Source organism: Lampetra fluviatilis, chromosome 25 (assembly GCF_964198595.1).
Source record: "Lampetra fluviatilis chromosome 25, kcLamFluv1.1, whole genome shotgun sequence".
Taxonomy (NCBI): domain Eukaryota; kingdom Metazoa; phylum Chordata; class Hyperoartia; order Petromyzontiformes; family Petromyzontidae; genus Lampetra; species Lampetra fluviatilis.
Window position 1 is genome coordinate 3,224,641 of NC_136299.1, and position 19,861 is coordinate 3,244,501.

The 19,861-nt window shown below is 48.2% G+C and overlaps 1 pseudogene across 1 annotated transcript in view; it reads right to left on the reverse strand.

The window, feature by feature from the left end:
* LOC144941607 (dual specificity protein phosphatase 10-like) overlaps positions 1–19,861 on the reverse strand; it is a 142,969-nt pseudogene that overhangs the window by 23,997 nt on the left and 99,111 nt on the right. The window contains exons 4-5 of the transcript XR_013639251.1: positions 14,935–15,113; positions 2,725–2,902 (exon numbers count right to left, since the gene is read on the reverse strand). The product of XR_013639251.1 is annotated as a dual specificity protein phosphatase 10-like (transcript). The remainder of the gene's footprint in view (positions 1–2,724; positions 2,903–14,934; positions 15,114–19,861) is intronic.

A 19,861-nucleotide genomic window follows, 5' to 3' on the forward strand; every position in this document is an offset into this window, starting at 1 on the left:
CGATTCTTCAGGTGCCCGTTGCCGCTGCACGAACCTACAATGAGCATCGTCCGGGGGCTCATACGCCTCCGCCATTTCTTCAAACACCCCCTGTAGCGTCCTCTTCTTTTCGGCCTTGATGGAGCGGAAAAACCTGACGGACTCGTCATCAAGAAGTGTTGGCAGGACCTCCAAGGCTTCCACGTCCGTCCATTTCGCGGATCGTACAGCCGCTTGAAAACGGCAGGCGAATGCGCTCCAATCTCCGCCGATGGAGAACTCTTTCACAGTTGTTAGACGATGGCTGCGGGTCCCTGCTCCGCCGTCTTCCGTCGATGGTGATTTGTGCGGCAGCGACAAGATGGCGTCACTCCGCAACGTGTTCAAAATGGCGGCTCCCCGCGGTGGAGGCAGCAAGATGGCGGCTTCCCGCGGTGGAGGCAGCAAGATGGCGGCTTCCCGCCGTTCCTCCCCAGCCACGCCCAAGATGGCGGTTTCGTGCCGCGTGTTGGAGAGGGCTGACAGCGTCGGCAAGGCCCCAGTTGGATGGTCCCCGCTTGGCCTCCCCGAACTCGTCGTGGGCGTCACAAGGGTGCATAACTGTATTATAACAGCCTTCAGCGACTCAAGTTGGGCCGCCACGTGTCGCCATCCTTCGTCGGCGTCCACCAACGCGGACGGACCTGCTGAGCCGGCAACGTCCTGCAACCCCGGCGCGTCGCTCGTCCCTGCGTTGCCTCCTCCCTCCATCGTCGGTAGCGCCACCGCCGGAGGAAGATCGTCTTCAGAAGATGGTGCAGAAGATGGTGCAGGGACGTTCTTTCTTCTGAGCTGTTTTGACATGCCATTTCACTTCCGACACCAATGTAATAAAGGACTCTTCAAACAGTGTAGGTCTCCGTTGTCCTTTATTCGGGTTCTTGTCTCTCTCTCCCCTACGGCGTCCTCGCTCAGACCCGCACCTCCTCCACCGTGCACCCTGCAGCCACACCGCTGCTCCGCTCCGCAGCCACACCGCTGCTCCGTCTGCAGCCACACCGCTGCTCCGCTCTGCAGCCACACTGTTGCTCTGTGTGCCCCGCACACTCTGCTAGCTCTTCACGCCCGGCTAGCTTCCCACGCTCCACTAGCTCTCCTCCGCTAGCTCTACTCCACTAACTCTAGCCCACTAGCTCTGCTGTGCCCCACATACACCGCTGGCCGACGGTGCCGTGGCTTCCCACCACGTGGCAGTCACGCCACCCTCTCGCCACTGCCCAGCGTGGCCTCCTCCTGTTTCCACTCCTTCTCAACTCCCATATCCCTTCCGGTTCTCCCCCTAATATTCATTGGCGGCTATAACGAAAGTGGTCAAGTTGTGGTTTCCGCATAGAACCACCGCTCGGGATGCGCCAATGGGCGGTTCCAGTGTTGGGTTTTTGGTTGTACTGCGGGTTGCTCGGGGGGGGGGGGTGGCCGAAACGTCAGACATCGCGCTGAACAGCACTCGATGGTACAGCCTGAAAACGCATCGCAGAGCAGTACGTCACAGCAGCGAAAACCCACGCAATTTGGGCTCGTCTCATCAACCCCCCTTGGAGGGTGAACTGGCTCATCATTTGTGCTCCGACATGGATCTCAACTGACATCGTTTTGGGGGCTGTGAGTCGAGTGCTGTCTGACTGTGATGACACCCAAGGATAGGGGCCATAACACTGACAGGCATCCCTCTACCCTTGTACCCTGATGTGACATCCTCTTAACAGCAGATGAGGACATGATTTGAATGTGCCCTGCAGAAACACAGCTGGCTCCATCCTCTGCCGGTGGTATAACGGTGGCCAGCTGAGTCACTTGGACACACCTCACTCCACATTCCTGAGATGTGTACAATAATTGATTGTTGACTTCCCCACAAATTTGCTGCTCGTGTTATTAAAGCGCCTCGACTGGTCGATCTTGACCAGTGTTGGAATTTGTATGCTGATAAATATAATCGGAGGCCGTGGTTATCGCTATCGGCACATGGCAAAGCAACAACTAGGAAACTCAAGGGAACACCTTTAAATAATTGTGGCACTAAAGCACAAAAATCATAGCCCTACCACTCCACTACCTTCATTGCACACAGGACTCTGGATTAGTTGTGGTGAGATCTGACATTTACTTACGAATAATAATAAAGTACTGCTTTAAACAAGAGTAACCGTGCGTACACAAGAATTATGCAATTCTTTCCAACACTTGTTTTCCTTTGGAAGTATTTTTTTAGTCGCACAGTATTTGCAAACAATCCTCTATGCTCCGGTTGGTATCCCCAAGTTTTGGGGAACTCTTTCACCAATATATCTGGTGGGTTTCTCTTGGATAATAGCAACACAACTGTTTACAAAAAAAGTGTTACTATTGGACTATCTATTAAGCAAATTATCGTGACCCCACGTTATGGATGGACTGACATTCAGCCACGTTACCAGTTTTCTGCACGGCAAGTTTCGAATAGCAACATTCAATTTTCATTCATTTCAGATCATATTATCGAGAGTTATCCTACCTCCACGTTACAGCCAGACGGACGACAGGACAGACGTCCGTACAGACAGAGGCTGCTGAATTGACGCTTTCAACTTCTCATCGTAAGGTGTGAATAACGAACGCTCGTATTTCCCGATTAATGGAAGTGTCCGCAGAGCGTGGTGGTAGTAGTTATGGTGGTGGTTACGGTGGTGGTTATGGTGGTGGTGACTATGGTGGCGAGCGTCTGACCGATAAACTCGAAGGCCTCCTCGAAGTACTGGCGCAGGTTCTGCTTGTCGCTGTCGTTGGCCGGCAGGCGCTTGTAGTGCAGGCCGCCGCGCTCGTAGTGGTAGAGGGGCAGGTGCGCCGTGACGTTTAGCACCAGGCCGATGCCCAGCCGCTGCAGCTTGCTCAGGTCCTGGGCGTCCTATCGAGTGGCACGCGTGGAGCGAACGGCCGCAGCGCGCCCACAATGGCACGGGCAGAGGGGGGGGATACACGCCAGTGAGGTGGGTTGTGGACTCCCGTAGTGAAAAAAACACAAACAGTGCCGATGACAATGAGTACGCATGTCAATGTTGAACTTGTTTCGCACCGTACGTAGGCAACCATGCTAAGCGGGGGAAGGACAACAAACTAAACATCAAAAAGCGGTTCTAAAGAAATGAGTTTTAATTCTATACCTAAAAGTGCATAGCTCCAGTGACTTCCTAATATCTGAAGGAAAGGCGTCCCAGATGGCCACAGAAAGCACATCTGGCAGCGCGCGGTGCGGTAACTGTTTTTGATGGCACTATGTAACACAATTTTTGTTACTGGGTAGTAAGTGTTATTTCATAATTGCTTATGCCTAAAAAGTATAGAAAATGGCTATTATTCCCCACAAGCTTTTCTTTTGTCATTAGGACAGTGATATTTTGAAATGTACCTACTTTCAATGAGAAAATGGGCGAATTTGTATCTTTTCATTACATACCTACAAACCTAACCAGCATAGTTCTAAAGTCAAAAAAATGAGCTTCCTTACTTAAATGAGAACTGAAGCAGCCTGAAAAACAGTGGTGGAATTTCCATATTCCCATGATGGAGGCGAACCTATCAATTGGGCAAACAAAGTTGATTTCTCCACACAGTGGTATGCATTGTATCGACCCCGGGAGGAATTATGGGTTGAGAAAACCGATAGCCAATTTGAAATGGGCAACCTTCTGACGACGAGCCATTCGCTCTAGAGCTCAGCCACTGGGCTGGTATATTAGTTCACTCTTAGTTAGCCCTAATTGCAGTCGCATCGCACACTCAAGCTTTCTTACACACAGGGATATTTTCAAGTGTGAACCAATGCGGTGTTCACAAACAAAGCACCTCTTACCAGATTGCCCTCTTACGAACTAAGTCACGTTAGCGTGTCTCTATGTATCAGCTGCTTTAGACTTCTTACAAAGTGGTGCTCGTTTTATTGACCCGGGAGACACGATGGGGCCACTGACCACGATGCGAGCTAATAAGCTGCAGAATTGTGAGTTTGAACACATTTTCTACAGTGCTGCCCGACATAATCATGGCACAGAGTCTGGCATCAAATATCTAATTAACCTTTTCCTCAGTATGAAGAAAACCATCTTCACGTAAGGTCCTGCTGCTGCTCACATGATTTAGAGCCAGCTGGAGCAATTTTGGGTTTCTCTAACGGCCAAAAAAAAAATCCACTATGGACCCATTCCATGGGTCCATATGTGATCAACGATGTCATTTAAATTATATATTTTTTAATGGCGAGGGTTCCTCGTGATTGGTGGGAGGACGGTGATGGGTGATGGGCTCAATTTAACATACATTTCTCCCACCAAACGTGGCGTCCCGTGGCATCGGGTGACGTTGCCTTTGTTCGTGCGAAGACACGCTAGATGAGTACATGACGAAATTTATCTGAAAAAGAAAATAAATTGTCCTTAAAATCCCCTAAATCGATTTCTTTCTAATCCAAAACTCATCCATAGTTCCCACCCCCTCTTGGACATGGCTTGCAAAGTGTACGGCCCCACTGGCATGGAATTGCATAGTCCAACAACATCCATCTCAAGAGGCCAGAGTGATCACCCAGCGGCGGCTCCCTCTCTTCAAAGAGAAAAACCCCTACGGGAACGTCTGCTTTTGAGCGATGGGGATGCTACAAAGGTGAAGGTTGCCGTTATTCATGGCTGTTTTGGAGTCCAATTGTAATTTTTTTCATCAGAGTCTTTGTTGACATGACATGGGATGGGAATATACAGCGCTGAGAAGCAGTTGGAAGAACAACAATGGGTTTATTTTATCAGAGCATATTCAGGTATTCAAGTGTCCCTTAATGCTCTAGAATGCCTGCCTTCTCCCCCCTCCTCGTATATTGCATCAGCTGAAATCCGTGGTAAAATACTCATACGGGGCAGCACCAACAACATGAGCTATCACCATCGCGTAACCTTGATGACACATGGCGCGTTATGAAATTTCTTGCCGCTTCAGCAACTCGTACAAATAAAAAAAAAATTGGCAAATTAATTGCTTATTAATCTCGTGCAATGGCCAATCTCTCCCAGAGGCTGGTGGGGGGCGGTGGGGTGGAAGGGGGGGTGGCGGGGAGGTGGGCGACTCCCTGTGGCCTTGTGATGACCTCTGACAGCTCGCTCACAAGGGCCCTCACTGCGCGATTGGCCCCGGCCAACGTTTCTGCTCTGCAAGATCGGGCGTTGCGCGCGGCGGGGTCATTGTTGTCGCCAGGTAGAACGCATGCGCTTGCTGTGTCGCATTGCCCGCTCACACTTTTTTTCCGTACGGCTTCAGCATTCGGCCTTTGTGCCCTACTCCCAGCTGTAACTCTTGCAGGTCTCGCTTGTTGCAAACTGGACGGTGAACATCGTTGGGCCGTCGCCAGGTTAAATTACGTAGGTTGAATTCAATTGAAACCCACAATTTATTGTTACGTTATTTATCAGTTTTTTTTGGGGTACGTTGTGCGGGTATAAACGTCATTTTAATTTGTATAACCCTCCCACCACCAAGCAGAGCCAATCACATCCAGTTGTCACATGGGCAGAAATGCCAAAACAAGGGCAACTTCACGTTTGAGCTGAAGGTAAAGGTGCAGCTCTGCAATTTCTTGCTCGTGCCATTGATTTCGAATCAGAATATATACTTATGCTGGAGCAATCCGATGAGCTATGAAGCTCCTTTTCACAGATTCCCGACATAAGGACCTCCACGAGAGGGGGCTCCAGAGGGCACCTTTAGTGAGAGGGTGTTTGACCTCCTCTTCCACACTTTACCCCACCACATGTGACCTACTGATTCGACTGTGGTGAACCCATTTCTATTGCTGGTCGGACAGAGATCAGGGATTTTATTTTTAAATGTCTGTCATGTTTTTGTATTGTTTGTTGTTGTTGTTGTAACGTTCTTATCTGCCCCGTCTGGCTGGACATAAATCAACTACGCCCGCTCCATTGCGATTTATCTTCCGTGCAGGTTTTTATCCCTCCGTCATTGATTGTAATACAAACATCACTCTTGATTCCTATATGCATCATTCATAAAGACTCAACACATTTAATCAGTAACGCTCGCCCTTAAAGGTAATAGAAACGTACAGCAAACCCTCGCAATGTGCGGGTTCTGGATTTGCGAGTTTTGTTTATTACGCGAGTTACTAAATGTACCCTCTTAATGCAGGTTTTTTGGCTTAGATCGCGTAAATATAAATGAGTCGTTAAACCCACCACCCCCCGACATAGCCAATTAGTAAGGTTTGTCACGTAAACAGAACGTGCCAATTCGTTACTAGTACAGCAACACCGGTGTGTTGGAGAGCAAATCCACAACATTTACAATCTGAGTACATCGTTTCACCAGTAATTACAACCAGGTCCATCTGGCGGAGAGCCAGATTTGTGGAGAAATCCTCCTGTTTCGTTCTTAAATAGAGGGATAGATGTAATCACGTCACTTGTGAGCCCTTCACATTTGAAGGGGGCTCACGAGGAGCGAAACAGGAGGATTTCTCCACAAATTTGGCTGTCCGCCTGATGAAGCTAGTTGTAATTACTGGTGAAACGTCGTACTCAGATTGTAAATGTTGTGGATTTTCTCTCTTAACACACCGGTGTTGCTGAACTAGTAACGAATCGGCACGTTCTGTTTACGTTATGATTTACGTGACAAACCTTACTAATTGGCTGTGTCGGGTGGTGGCGGGTTTAACGACACATTGATATTTACGCGATCTAACCCAAAAAAACCAGTATCATGGATGACATTGGTAGCGAAAGCCTCCTACGTGTTAAACTAAATGTACACTAATTCTCTATTCGTTCCCGCAGGACTCCAGTATTCGTGGGCGTGCGTAGCGCCAGACCACCGACGCCGGGGAGGTGCGCGCAGAATGTTGCTACATTTGAAATGGTCTGCGAGGATAAGGCTGCCCGCCTATCCCTCAAGTCTCGCAGTCATCGCGCTCTGAACTCGCTATTGTGCATTTTTATTTCATACGTACTTAGAGTCGACTTCTTTGTACATTTTGGTATAAACGAAACGACTGTGAGGTCCATTAAGAAGAACGCGAATGCAATCGGGGAAAGTGTTGTGTTGAGCGCTCCCCCAGAGTGCTAAAATTATAATAATTGTGCGGCGTTGTTAACAAACACCGGCATCTCCCGAGCAGTCATCCTCCTGAATTCCTCACCACCACCTCCATCGTCGTCGTGGTTAATGTAGACTCGATGCCTTGCAAAAGGTGTCTATGTGGTGTTTGAACATCTTAACACCTCCTGTGTTATTGCCAGAAAGGGTAAAGCCTCTTCTTCTTTTCATCATTTTGATACTGGCAAAAAGGTCCCAAAGATAATTTTCATCTGTTTCCACCCGTGTGGGGATAAAGCGTTGCTCCCTCGCACGCGTGGGTTTTCCTGTGGGCACTGCAGTTTCCTCCCACTTGTAAAAACAACCCAGAAATTGTGCCAGAAACGTCTTAAAATAAAAACCCAATTCAATGGCCTAATCGTTGATTTCCTGAATAAATAATTTAATTATTGTTCCATTGCCAATGGAAAACACATTTGCTTTATAATGAACCATCTTTGGCCAATTCACCGTGAATATTTCTCATTTAAGGGCTTGATCGTATAGCTGGCAGCTGGTTACTTAGGGGGGCACTTACCCAGCAATATTAAGACCGTAGATTCTATCCCAGGCTCCCATGCGATATTAAATAAACTCGCCACGCTTAGCAATTTTCATGGTGTCCGCCTGGTCATCAAATGCAGTGTGAAATTAAGCATTGGTAGTATTTGGTTTACTATTCAAATCGGCCAATCCCAGCTTTGAGGTCTTATTTAGCACGAGTGGAGAGCAGATTATTTAATGGAGATCTTTAAAAAGAGCTTTATGGCTCATCGGATTCCTCCAGTATAAAAACATATTCTGATTTGCAGAGTAAACATTGCGTGAAGTCGATGATCATATAAAAAAATATGACCATTATTTATTGCTTCAGGAAAACCTTGTTTCGTTTTGAAGTGAGTTTCAAACATCGTCCTGCTTGGGATGTTTGACGAATCTGTTTGTTGAGTATCTTTGGATTGAGAGAGAAAGCTGAGTAGCCGGAGAAATCCCCTGAACGTCAGAATCAGAATCTTTATTTATACTACAGGAGGAATCGGATGAAGCTATTAAGCTCTTTTTCACAGATGTCTAGGAGGGGCAAGTCAGCAGTTTACATCAACAAACAATGCAAAAACACCGATAGGATTGCAAAGTATAGGAAAGGTAATCAAATCAATAAAAATAAATCAACTAAAAAAAAGTTTTTTTTTTTGGTTTCACACGTAGGTTTTATCCATAACAGAAAGTCTCCACAGTTCTAGGCTGTCACCTGACGAGGATGGTTGTAATTACCGGCGAAATGTCGTACTCGAATTGTAAATGTTATGGGTTTACTCTCCACCACACCGGTGTGCTGAACTAGTATCTAATTGGCATGTTTTGTCTACGTGACAAATCTGACTATTTGGTTGTGTCGGTGGTGGCAGCTTTAAGGACACACTTATATTTATGTGCTCTAATGCAAAAAAGCCTCTGTTACAGATATTTTTTAAAGCCCCCTGAGCTATTCATTATTTTTCAAAAGCGACCTGGCCACAAATTATTGCTCAACAAAGTGGACTTATCGCGTATAAATATATAGCGAACCAAATAATGTGAGAGCAAGGGAAATAAAGAAACAAACAACTGCAAATAAATTACAAAAGTACAAATGTGCACAAGCGCAGATTTGCAAACAACCAAACGCAAGTTGGGCACGGCAGCCCAAACAGCAACAAGTTCCAGACCACAGCAAGAGAGAGGGGTGAGTGAATCACGCAGGAGGTCCCAGCACAAGAGCAGCGAGGAACCACTCCCTTGACGCGGGCGGCGCCTCGCTCTACCCATTCACTTTTTCCAGGGGGCTCCCAACACGGAGCGAAACGTCGGACGTCGCTCCGAACGACACCCTGAGAACACGTCGGAGAGCTGTTATTTCAAGATGTACGCATGTATTGTGTTGGACTTCTTTCACACCGTGCGTAGGCAACCGCGCTTAACCTGAGTGTATTTTACAAGAAGACAAGGGGTTCTGCTACTTTAAAACCACACTATGAGGCATTTGTTACATGACGGGCACAATACAAATGGGAGCTGTTGCTGCTGCTTCTGTTGTCGTACAGAGTTTCTAAGTGGAAACATGTTTAACTTTTAACCTAAATGGCTGCTCACAAAAACATGTATCCCGCTGTCTCCTAAATGCTACCAATACTACTGGCAAAGGCCGTTAGAAACCTTGGAGTCGTCGCTGATCCAGGACTCTTCTTCTCTTCCCACATCTCGAATAACTACTCCCCTCCACACACTCTCCTACCTCTGCCCTATCATCTCATTCTACTCCCCTCAACACACTCTCCTACTTCTCCCTATCATCTCACTCTACTCCCCTCGACGCACTCTCCTACCTCTCCCCTCTCATCTCACTCTACTCTCCTCCACGACTCTCCTACCTCTCATCTCACTATACTCCCCTCCACGTACTCTCCTACCTCTCCCCTCTCATCTCAATCTACTCCCCTCCACGCACTCTCCTACCTCTCCCCTCTCATCTCACTCTACTCCCCTCCACGCACTCTCCTACCTCTCCCCTCTCATCTAACTCTACTTTCGTCCACGCACTCTCCTACCTCTCCCCCTCATCTCACTCTACTCCCCTCCACGCACTCTCCCGCCTCTCCCCTCTCATCTCATTCTACTCTCCTCAAACACACTCTCCTTCCTCTCCCCTCTCATCTCACTCTACTCCCCTTCACGTACTCTCCTACCTCTCCCCTCGCATCTCAATCTACTCCCCTCTACGCACTCTCCTACCTCTCCCCTCTCATCTAACTCTACTCCCGTCCACGTACTCTCCTACCTCTCCCCTCTCATCTCACTCTACTCCCCTCCACGCACTCTCCTACCTCTCCCCTCTCATCTAACTCTACTCCCGTCCACGCACTCTCCTACCTCTCCCCCTCATCTTACTCTACTCCCCTCCACGCACTCTCCTACCTCTCCCCTATCATCGCATTCTACTCTCCTCAAACACACTCTCCTACTTCTCCCCTATCATCTCACTCTACTCTCCTCCACACACTCTCCTACCTCTCCCTCTCATCTCACTCTACTCCCCTCCACGCACTCTCCTACTTCTCCCCTATCATCGCATTCTACTCTCCTCAAACACACTCTCCTACCTCTCCCCTATCATCTCACTCTACTCCCCTCCACACACTCCCCTACCTCTCCCCTATCATCTCACTCTACTCCCCTCCACACACTCCCCTACCTCTCCCCTATCATCTCACTCTACTCCCCTCCACGCACTCTCCTACCTCTCGCCTATTATATCACTCTACTCCCCTCCACACACTCTCCTACCTCTCCCCTCTCATCTCACTCTACTCTCCTCCACACACTCCCCTACCTCTCGCCTATCATCTCACTCTACTCCCCTCCACGCACTCCCCTACCTCTCCCCTATCATTTCACTCGACTCCCCTCCACGCACTCTCCTACCTCTCGCCTATCATCTCACTCTATTCGCCGCCACGCACTCTCCACTCCAACATCCAAGGCTTTTTGTCAAAGTCCTCAGTCAACCTTGACTTAGTGGGAGGTTGCTCATTCTCCTCTGCTGGCCCCACTGTCTGGAGCTATTTAACTTTTTTCTCTACTACTCATGTCTGACTGATTCTCCTTCTCCGCATTAGAGAAATGTCTCATGTTCGATACAGCATCTTGAGATGCTATATAAATAAAATAATAATTGTATCATGCTATTAGCGTAGATATTAATGGGTTGCATTATTTATCCTTACTACGTCTGCCACGCACGATGTGATGCATTTTAATAAGCTTGATGGGTAGAGTCTTAAATGGGAATTAGCAGCTGCGTTAACACTGCCATGAATGGAAAGTGCCTGTTCATTAATAATTCACGTCATCTCGTCTTAATTATTTACTGGCAATGCCAATTGGCTCACATTTGAGTGCCTGACCCAATAATATAATTGTGTAAATTATGCTATGTTGAAAATTATGAAGCTTAGCTATTTCAAATTTAGTTAATTTCCAGAAGAAATATTAATTCCCTTAATTTCCGTTGAGAAGAAAATGACAGCAGTATGTCTTCCGCTTGCAGAATCTGTTGGGGTCCTGGGCCTCCTCTAGGTCGACTCAGCCTCAAATGAGTACCTGGTGCGATGTGTACTCGTCATCACCATGGCAAAGATGAGGGCTGCCGGGCGTGGTGCTGGCCACCCGCCCCCTCGTCCGCCATGCCGGCCTTCATAGGTGCTCGCTAACTGCACTTGCCCAAAAAGTCTGTGCAGGCTATATGGGGGATTTTTGTCTTTGTGTGTGTGTGTACCCCGGATTGAATCCAATACAGCCCTGCAATCTCTTCCTCGTGCCACTTCTGGCAAAAGGGCCTCGACGAGAGGGAGCTCTGCAGAGCCCCTCCAGAGGCATTGGCTCTACCCTTGCTCACTAAGCAGACATCTAGGAAGAGGTAGGAGTACCGACTCTTTACCCCCACCACACGCGGACCTGCTGATTAACTGTGGTGTACCTATTTATATTGCTGGGTGGACAGAGGCGGGGGGCGGGGGTTGAGATGCAAGAAACTTCATTGTTTTAACTGCCGTGACGGGAGGTCGGACCGGCGCTCTCTGCGTTGCAAACCGCAGTGTGCTGAGCGTTGCGCCATGGACAGCATCCTCTCTCTCTCAATGAGAGCAACGGAATGCGCTCAGAGCAGGGGACCGAAGAATATCTGCAGTGTCGTTCCCAGTCGTGTGTACTGCTATGTAAACTGAACAACTATTTTATTTATTAACCAGATGAGGCCCAATCTTTTTCAGAAGCGACCTCGCCACAAGCGATAGCTCAACGAAGTGGCTCATCACGTGGAAATGTATAGCAGCCAAATAATCGAAATGCACGTTGAATGTAAATGTGGAGGGAAAAACCGGGAGGAACCCTGAGAAAATTCCACGTGACCACGGGGAGAGAGAACGTGCAAACTCCAAAGATACAGACGTCAGGGTCAGAATGGGGATGGAACCCACGACCTCCTTCATACTGAGTGAGGTAGTTAACATCACGCCACCACGACGCCTTATATATATGCGTGGTGGGCACGGTCTAATTATGCAAAATGTTGATAACACTGAAAGATCCTATGCTAGGTTCACAACATAATAATTTGTTGAATGACAATGATTAGCACCCCCCGTATATGCCAGGGCGTCTCAGGGCACTTTACATCATCACAGCTCATCTCCCTGCAGGCAAAAGGTGACTCAGCACTCGGCCTGCAAAACGGACATTAGTCTGCCAGAAGGTGCAAGCAAATTGCTACGTAACACATTCCTGCTGCGGAGGGAGCTGGTAGGAACGTTGGGTTGCTCGGTCAATGGCCAGGGTCAACGGCGGCGTGGTGTATTCCGCAAATATGGCCGACTGTGAGGGCGGGCACAAGCCGGCGTGAGTAGGTTAAACGTTGAGTTTTATAAGGGCACCACGGGGTGACCAGCCCCTCCCCACCCAGCCCCACCCCACCCACCCCCCACCCAGCCCCACCCTCCCCACCCAACCCCTCCCCACCCTCCCCTCCCCACCCAGCCCCTCCCCACCCTCTCCACCCAGCCCGACCCCTCCCATTTTTGGATGCACGACGGACGGACGAACACAATAATCCCCTGTGGGCTGGTGGAACCAGGTGGTTCCTACCAGTATAATTCCCATTGAGTAACAGAGCAACATCCGCGCGTGGAAATGCATGGCAGTGGAAAGAGCTCGATGCACGACGTACATCGTTTTGTGGATGTGAATCTTTTGACCACATCTGGCGCGACTCATTGCGAAAACAAGAGTGATCCCCCGCTTCACCGGAGAGGAAATGGGGGATGCGTCTCCACGTTCGCCGGCAGAGGGTCACATCGGTCGCTCATCTGATACATTTCCTCGAATTTGTTTTTATATTGTTGAACACCATAATCCTTGTAATGGCATCGGATTTAACCGCGGTTCACTGAAAGGGCACGCGTGTAAATGTGGACCACGTAAAAGGCCCCCCCACCCCCTTCGCAGTGCACGGGGAACGGCAGGCAGAGAAGTCTGCGAATGAAAGTTTGGTTGCGGTATTTTATCGGGTGCCTTTAAACAGCTGAAGACGCCGTGACATTTTGGGATGAATTCTCGGCACAAGGAAAGGTTTGTATGGTCGTACTAAAGACTGAGTTGCAAACAAGTGCACAATTAATGTAAAATCGAACTGAACTACGCACTTCATGTATAAGGTAAAGTAAACTGCAATGCGTGCATTTTAAATATTTAAATCAAGAGAGTATACCAATTCAGAAGGCATTTTACACTGGGGCATACGCCTAAAAAGACAAACATCCCCCGTATGGCCTTGAACAGACTGTTGGGGTAAGCGCTGTTTACGAGCACCTATGAAGATTGCCATGGCACACGAGGTGGTGGGTGGCCGATATCACACACGGTCGCCTTTGTCTCCCCAGTGGTGATGTTTACACACCACACCAGGTGCTCATTTGAGGCTGAGTCGACCTAGGGGAGGCCCGGGACTGGTTCAGATATTCGTCACTGGTGTTGGCCGTGAGCTGGAATCAAACTCGGTTCGCCGGGTTCGAAGTGCAGAACGCTAACCATCACACTACCGCTCCCCACACATATGCTTACATACACTTACATACAGATGGATATTTAGATATATCTATATGTAGGCAAAGTATTGTTAACAGATGGATGGACATATAAACAATGCAGTAAGCAGACAATCCGGCGTTTTTTTTATGGCTCTGGTTAAAAAAACATTCGATCTGTCGCAAGCGCAGTATTATGACTGCCAACACCTGTGTGTGGTATTTTGTCAGTCAGCAGTGAGTGTCTCGAGATCACCTTCCTGATTTATATCCAGGCACGTGAAGCAGCCGCACGCATGCGCGAGATTCGGCTGCGGAAATTTGCACGACTTTTTCCTCTTAAAAAAAGATGAAGAGTGACTTCTCTCAGCCGATCGCAACTGCCGAGCACATTACAAACGAGAACGATATTCCCGAATATATCGAGGTCATTTACCTTTGATGTATTTACGAGAAATAGGGATCCTGCTGTGGTATCAGAATCTTTACTGAAGATTGGCGGAATCCGAATCTCATTTTTTCACAGACGTCCAAGTTATGGTTTGCACGCTGGAATTTAATTTGGTCTCCCGGCGCGACAGTCAAAACAATTGGCAAGATTTTGAAATCCTGCCCCTCTTTCGCGTCGCTTCACCCGGCAGAGCAAATGGGCGCACCACGGCAAGTGGATCGGTGAGTGGATTTCAGCGGGGGTAGCGGGCAGGTACACTTCCCGCCTCTTCGACGATGTATGGGCAGCGTTGAAGAAGAGGTCAAATCGCCTTGAGAGAGAGGCTCTCTGGAGCTCCCTCCAGTTGTGGCACCTTCTGGCAGCGGTGGCGTGAGCAATCCAGCTGCCACATTTACACTCTCTACTACAGAGACTTTGCCTCTCAGGTTCAACGAGGATAATCCCAAGAATCTTATGCCGTACGTGTAAAATATTATGATAACAGCCTGGTTACGCTTACCCATTCCAAGACATCTGGGCAGCGTGGAAGAGTACCAGAATCAGAACATTTACACTGGAGGAATCCGATAAGCCATAAAGCTCTTCTCAGAGATGCCCAGTGGTAGGCCAAACGGCCTGTGCAGCTCCCTTTACCAGCGGAGGCACCTCCCCCCACCCGCAACATCAGCGGCACGAGCGGGGAGAAATCGCAAGCGGGCTGCACCGATGTAACCACTTTTTTCCAAAATCAAAATTCACCTGCTCGTTGCCGAGGAAGAGGAAGGGCAGGATGGGGGAGATGTCCGCATTCTCGATGTCCGGGGTGGAGGGCAGCGGGGGCAGCGGGGGCCCCACTGCTCCGCCACCGGAACCGTCCACGGGCTGCAGGAAGCTGGCGCACAGGCTCTCGTGCTGCTGACGGAAGCTGCTGAGGCCTCCTGCACGCAGGGCACCGCACCGGCACCGAGGGGGGGGGGGGAGCGACATCGGATCAGTTTGGGGGTCACGCGTGGCGGCTGTCGTCGCCCGCGACCGGCAAGACTGAAGACGCGTGAGATGTTAACCACCTCGTCTGGTATGCAGCAGGTGGTCGTGGGTTCGATCGCGACCCCCTGATGCCTGCTGTGTATGTGGCGTCTGCATGTTCTCCCCGTAAATTGCACTCACTTCAGTTGGTGGTTGGCATTCGAAGTGGATTGTGACCCTCAAAGGAACGGTGTCGACTCCCCCCCCCGCCACGTGATCCGTGGATCAAACAAATCACTCGAGACGCAGGTGTACGGCAGCAAGAGCAGTTTAGGCAAATGCTGTCACAAGAGGTCACACGTTTGGCACAACGGTCCTTCACTGACTACGTGTGATGAATGTTCTCCCCGTGTTCGCGTGGATTTTTCTCCGGGTCCTTCGGTTTTTCCCTCCACATTTAGAATCGGCATGCATTTAAGAGTATTTGGCTGGTATACATTTCCACGTGATAAGCCACTTTGTTAAGCTATCATTTGTGATGAGCAGGTCGCTTCTGAAAAACAGCGATATAGGAGCTCAGTGGGCCTTACCTGGTAAAGTAAAAAAGTTTAGTTTTAGTTTAGAATCGGTAACTCACAAGAGCTCAACGCGGCCATTTCCGTTGGCGCCACTGTACATTGCCATTCCTTTAAGTTCCACAGTCCACAGTCATACTCTAAGGTCTGCTCTTGCAGAGTGGGTATTTATATATTTATACAAAAATGAAAAAAAGGCCTAAAACATTGCAAAGAAAATAGGTTTAAGGGAAAACAAATGTTGAGCAAGAATTTAAGGAAGCTATTAGTGCGTGTTCAAATAAAGATTAGAGCATGACGACGGTATGCGCGTTTTTGAGATGTGGAGATTTAAATCTAGGAGAAAGCAGAATGTGAAATGTGGAGCAGGAGGATTTAAAAAGTAGGCCAACATAAAAAAAACATTAAGAAGTCGTACAAAATAGTGAGAGAAGAGAAAATAATACCGCAAAATACTGAGGGCAGAACCGGGAAGGGAGACCAGTCATCACTTGGAATCATTTTAATCGGCCTGACTGAGATGTCCGTTGGCATCTCAAATAGCGATGGGGCAAGCGCCTTCGTGCAGGGAGGGGCTGGGTGAGGAGGGAGGGGCTGGGTGGGGAGGGGAGGGTGGGGAGGGGCTGGATGGGGTGGGTAGGGCTGGGTGAGGAGGGGAGGGTGGGAAGGGGCTGGGTGGGGAGGGTGGGGAGGGGCTGGGTGGGGAGGGTGGGGTTGGGTGGGGGGTGGGAGGGGTGGGGCTGGGTGGGGGGGCTGGTCACCCCGTGGTGCCCTTATAAAACTCAACGTTTAACCTACTCACGCCGGCTTGTGCCCACCCTCACAGTCGGGGATATTTGCGGAATACACCACGCCGCCGTTGACCCTGGCCATTGACCGAGCAACCCAACGTTCCTACCAGCTCCCTCCGCAGGAATGTGTTTCAGCGACTGATGTGTGTGTCCATTTTCTTGTGTCGTGAATCCCGAAATAGCCTGATGCTCCAGCTAACAGTCCCTTGTCACAGACGAGTGAAGGTGCAATAAGGTTCCGGGTCAGATGTCGATGCAAAGGCAGCGCCTTAGGCCTCAGTTTAACACGTCGGCTTTCGTGATCAATGTTATCCATAATAAAGGTTTTTGTGTTCAGATCACGTAAACTATAAATGTATCGTTAAACCAGCCACCACCACTCGACACAGCCAATTAGTGAGGTTTGTTACCTAAACAAAGCATGTCAATTTGTTACAATTGTGGGTTACAACATTTACAATTGTGGGTTTACTCTCCAACACCCCGGTGTGCTGTACTCGTAATGAATTAGCACGTTTTGTTTACGTGACAAACCTCACTAATTGGCTGTGTCGGGTGGTGGTGGCGGGTTTAACGACCCATTTATATTTACGCGATCTAACCCAAAAACCTCTATTATGGACTTAAGGCCTCGCCTGCACTTTCCTCTCTCTCGACCAGGGGTGTGGGCTACTGTGTGTGTCTCGTGGTATCCGGACATCTCCATTTGTTTACCGATGGCTCGAAAACTAAAAAAAATCGCGCTATTTTTGAGTCCACGTATATCTCCCTCTTAACAAGGCTACACACTTGGGGTGACAGTGCCTTTGCAATTGCGGCACCTAAACTCTGGAACTCCTTTCCCGTTCGAGTAAAGTCACGTAGGCATAAAATAAAATAAATCACGACGTTTCGGGCGCAACACAAGCATCCATCATCATGATAACCATTCATTAAACCAAGGCAGCATCCCATTTTTCATGGTATTTGAAAGTAAAAAAAAAGTATTTTTTCCGACAAAAAGTAAATTCCTAATTTGCAATCTGAGCTCACACTAGTCCACAGTGGTACTCTCTTTTTTCACAACAGCAGGCCACTTGCACAGACCACTGAATCTGTGTTCAATTGGCAAGCACGACGAGCAATCAATGTCCTCCATTTAACCAGGTGGCAGCCAAGGCCAGCCAGTCCATTTTATTGACATTTCGAATTTAATAAAGAAAAATTCCCCTGGAAAAGCCTAAACTGCTTAAACTGCCCCATGTTTTGTGTTTTTTTCCAGGGACCAAATTCATGACGAAGGTTTATATTGATATCGCCGCTGCTTTCACAAACATAAACCTCACACGTAGCCTTGGGTTAAGCGTAGCTTTACAAAATGTGTATAAGACTAAGTTTGTCCCTTGAGGTGCTCCATATTCAATGTGATTAAGGACCATAGAAAGCTTATGTTGGGGAGGGGTTTTGCAAGCATGGCTGCGGTTGAGGCCAATATTGTTTCCTGCACTAACTTTTATGACATCAGTATACAGAGAGCTGAGCGACTGTGCTAAATAGGCAGACATGGTAAATAGGCTACACATTGATGATTTTCTGATGGGAATCGATAACAGACAAAGGTCCCCTGTGTAGCCCACGCAGGCAGTCGGGGCAATTGCCGTTAGCGAGCGGAACCTATGAAGACCGGCATGGCGCACGAGGGAGTGGCGTGGCCCGCACCACCCTCGGCCGCCTTTGTCTCCCCAGTACTGATGTGTACACACACTGCACCAGGCATTCGTTCAATGCTAGGTCGACATTGGGGAGGGCCCACAGACGGTTCAGTTTTTCGCCACTTGATGTTGGCAGTGAAAGGGAATTTAACTCGGGTTGCTCGGTTCGTCATGCAGCACAGCTGCACGCGTTTATAGTGTAGCCACTCAATTAAGTTCCCCAAGAAGCTCCCCCAACGTCGGACACCGTGCCGAATGACACGCGGCGTGACCCGCGTTGACATCGCAGCGCTACAACACGAGTGAGAGTTCCCGCACACGTCTGATTCTCCTTGGTGACAAAGAAACCCCGAGGTTTCGTCTGCCTTGAGTTCATGCGTTACCATAAATCCTGAAGGATATTATGAATACCCAAGATAAAACAAATCGTGAAATACATTCTGAACAAAATATGAAGCAGTTTCTCTCTCTCTCTCTGAGAATATAAATTCCCGTGGAGTTCTTCTCAATGTATTTATGCTGCAAACATCCCCAAGGTGCTCACTGACCCCTTTACATGCCACCCCTAGGCCCAAATAATAAATGTGACAGTGTGCTCCTGGGTTCAGTGTGGTAGTTTTCCATCAATTCCATCAAAGTAGAAGCCATGTAAGTGTAGATGTGCTTTTTTTCCTTAAAACCTCTGGGATAGAGGTCCTGCTTTAAATTAATGTTCAGTTCTGAAAGAGAGATGGGAATAACTCGGTCAGCTAAATAATAGCCCAGCGGTCATTGATCATGCTCACCGATGATCCTGTTCACATAAAGCCAATGATTTACTTTCTATTGACACCGGGCTATGTGTTGTGGCATATGAAGTGCAAGTACATAGCACAATATAATATAAAGAGGACATTAACATCCATGGGCCTTAATCAAGAAGTCCATGGGCTGTATGCATGGTGGCCCAAAAGTCAGGACATATTGTTATTTTATTTAACACTGGAAATTTAAGCATGTTATATTGTGTATTCTTTAAGTCAATATTTTATCTATGATCATTTGTTTTCTTCTTCTTCCTGTGGGGGTCACCTCAAATCAGTGGTTTACAAAACTCGACCAAAAACCCTGACTGAATTGAGACCACAAAACACAATTGATGATTGTTAAAAAATTACAGCTGGAATCCAAAGTAAAATGTCTCAAATTAATTTCGGAAGAGAATTAATGCCTGCATTAATGTTAATGTGAGTCAGTTTGAACGTTTGGTAAAAATAAATTAAATAACCCTATGTGTCCTGACTCTTTTGGGCCACCCTGAAAATGTGACATTATTTTTTAAGAATAGGACATTACTGATTGGATACTACACCATCCTCCTCGGTCGTAGCTCCTGGGAGATAACAAGAACCACAAACTTGGACATCGCGTTAATGTTATTTTATTTTTGGGTTCTGTTTGGTTACATTACCCCCCCCCTTCTCCCATTTTCTTCCTCTCCCCCCACGCCCCCCCCCCTTAAATACACTGTTCCCGATCGTTCGTTCAATAATTTTGAGCGTGCCTAATGTTTAGTCTGTTATACGTTACCCTTACTTTTTTCCCTGCTGTTGAAATTCCCACCGTACTGGGTTATTTAATTTTAAAAATGTTTTCTAATGTAAATACAAAAAAGGAATAGAAC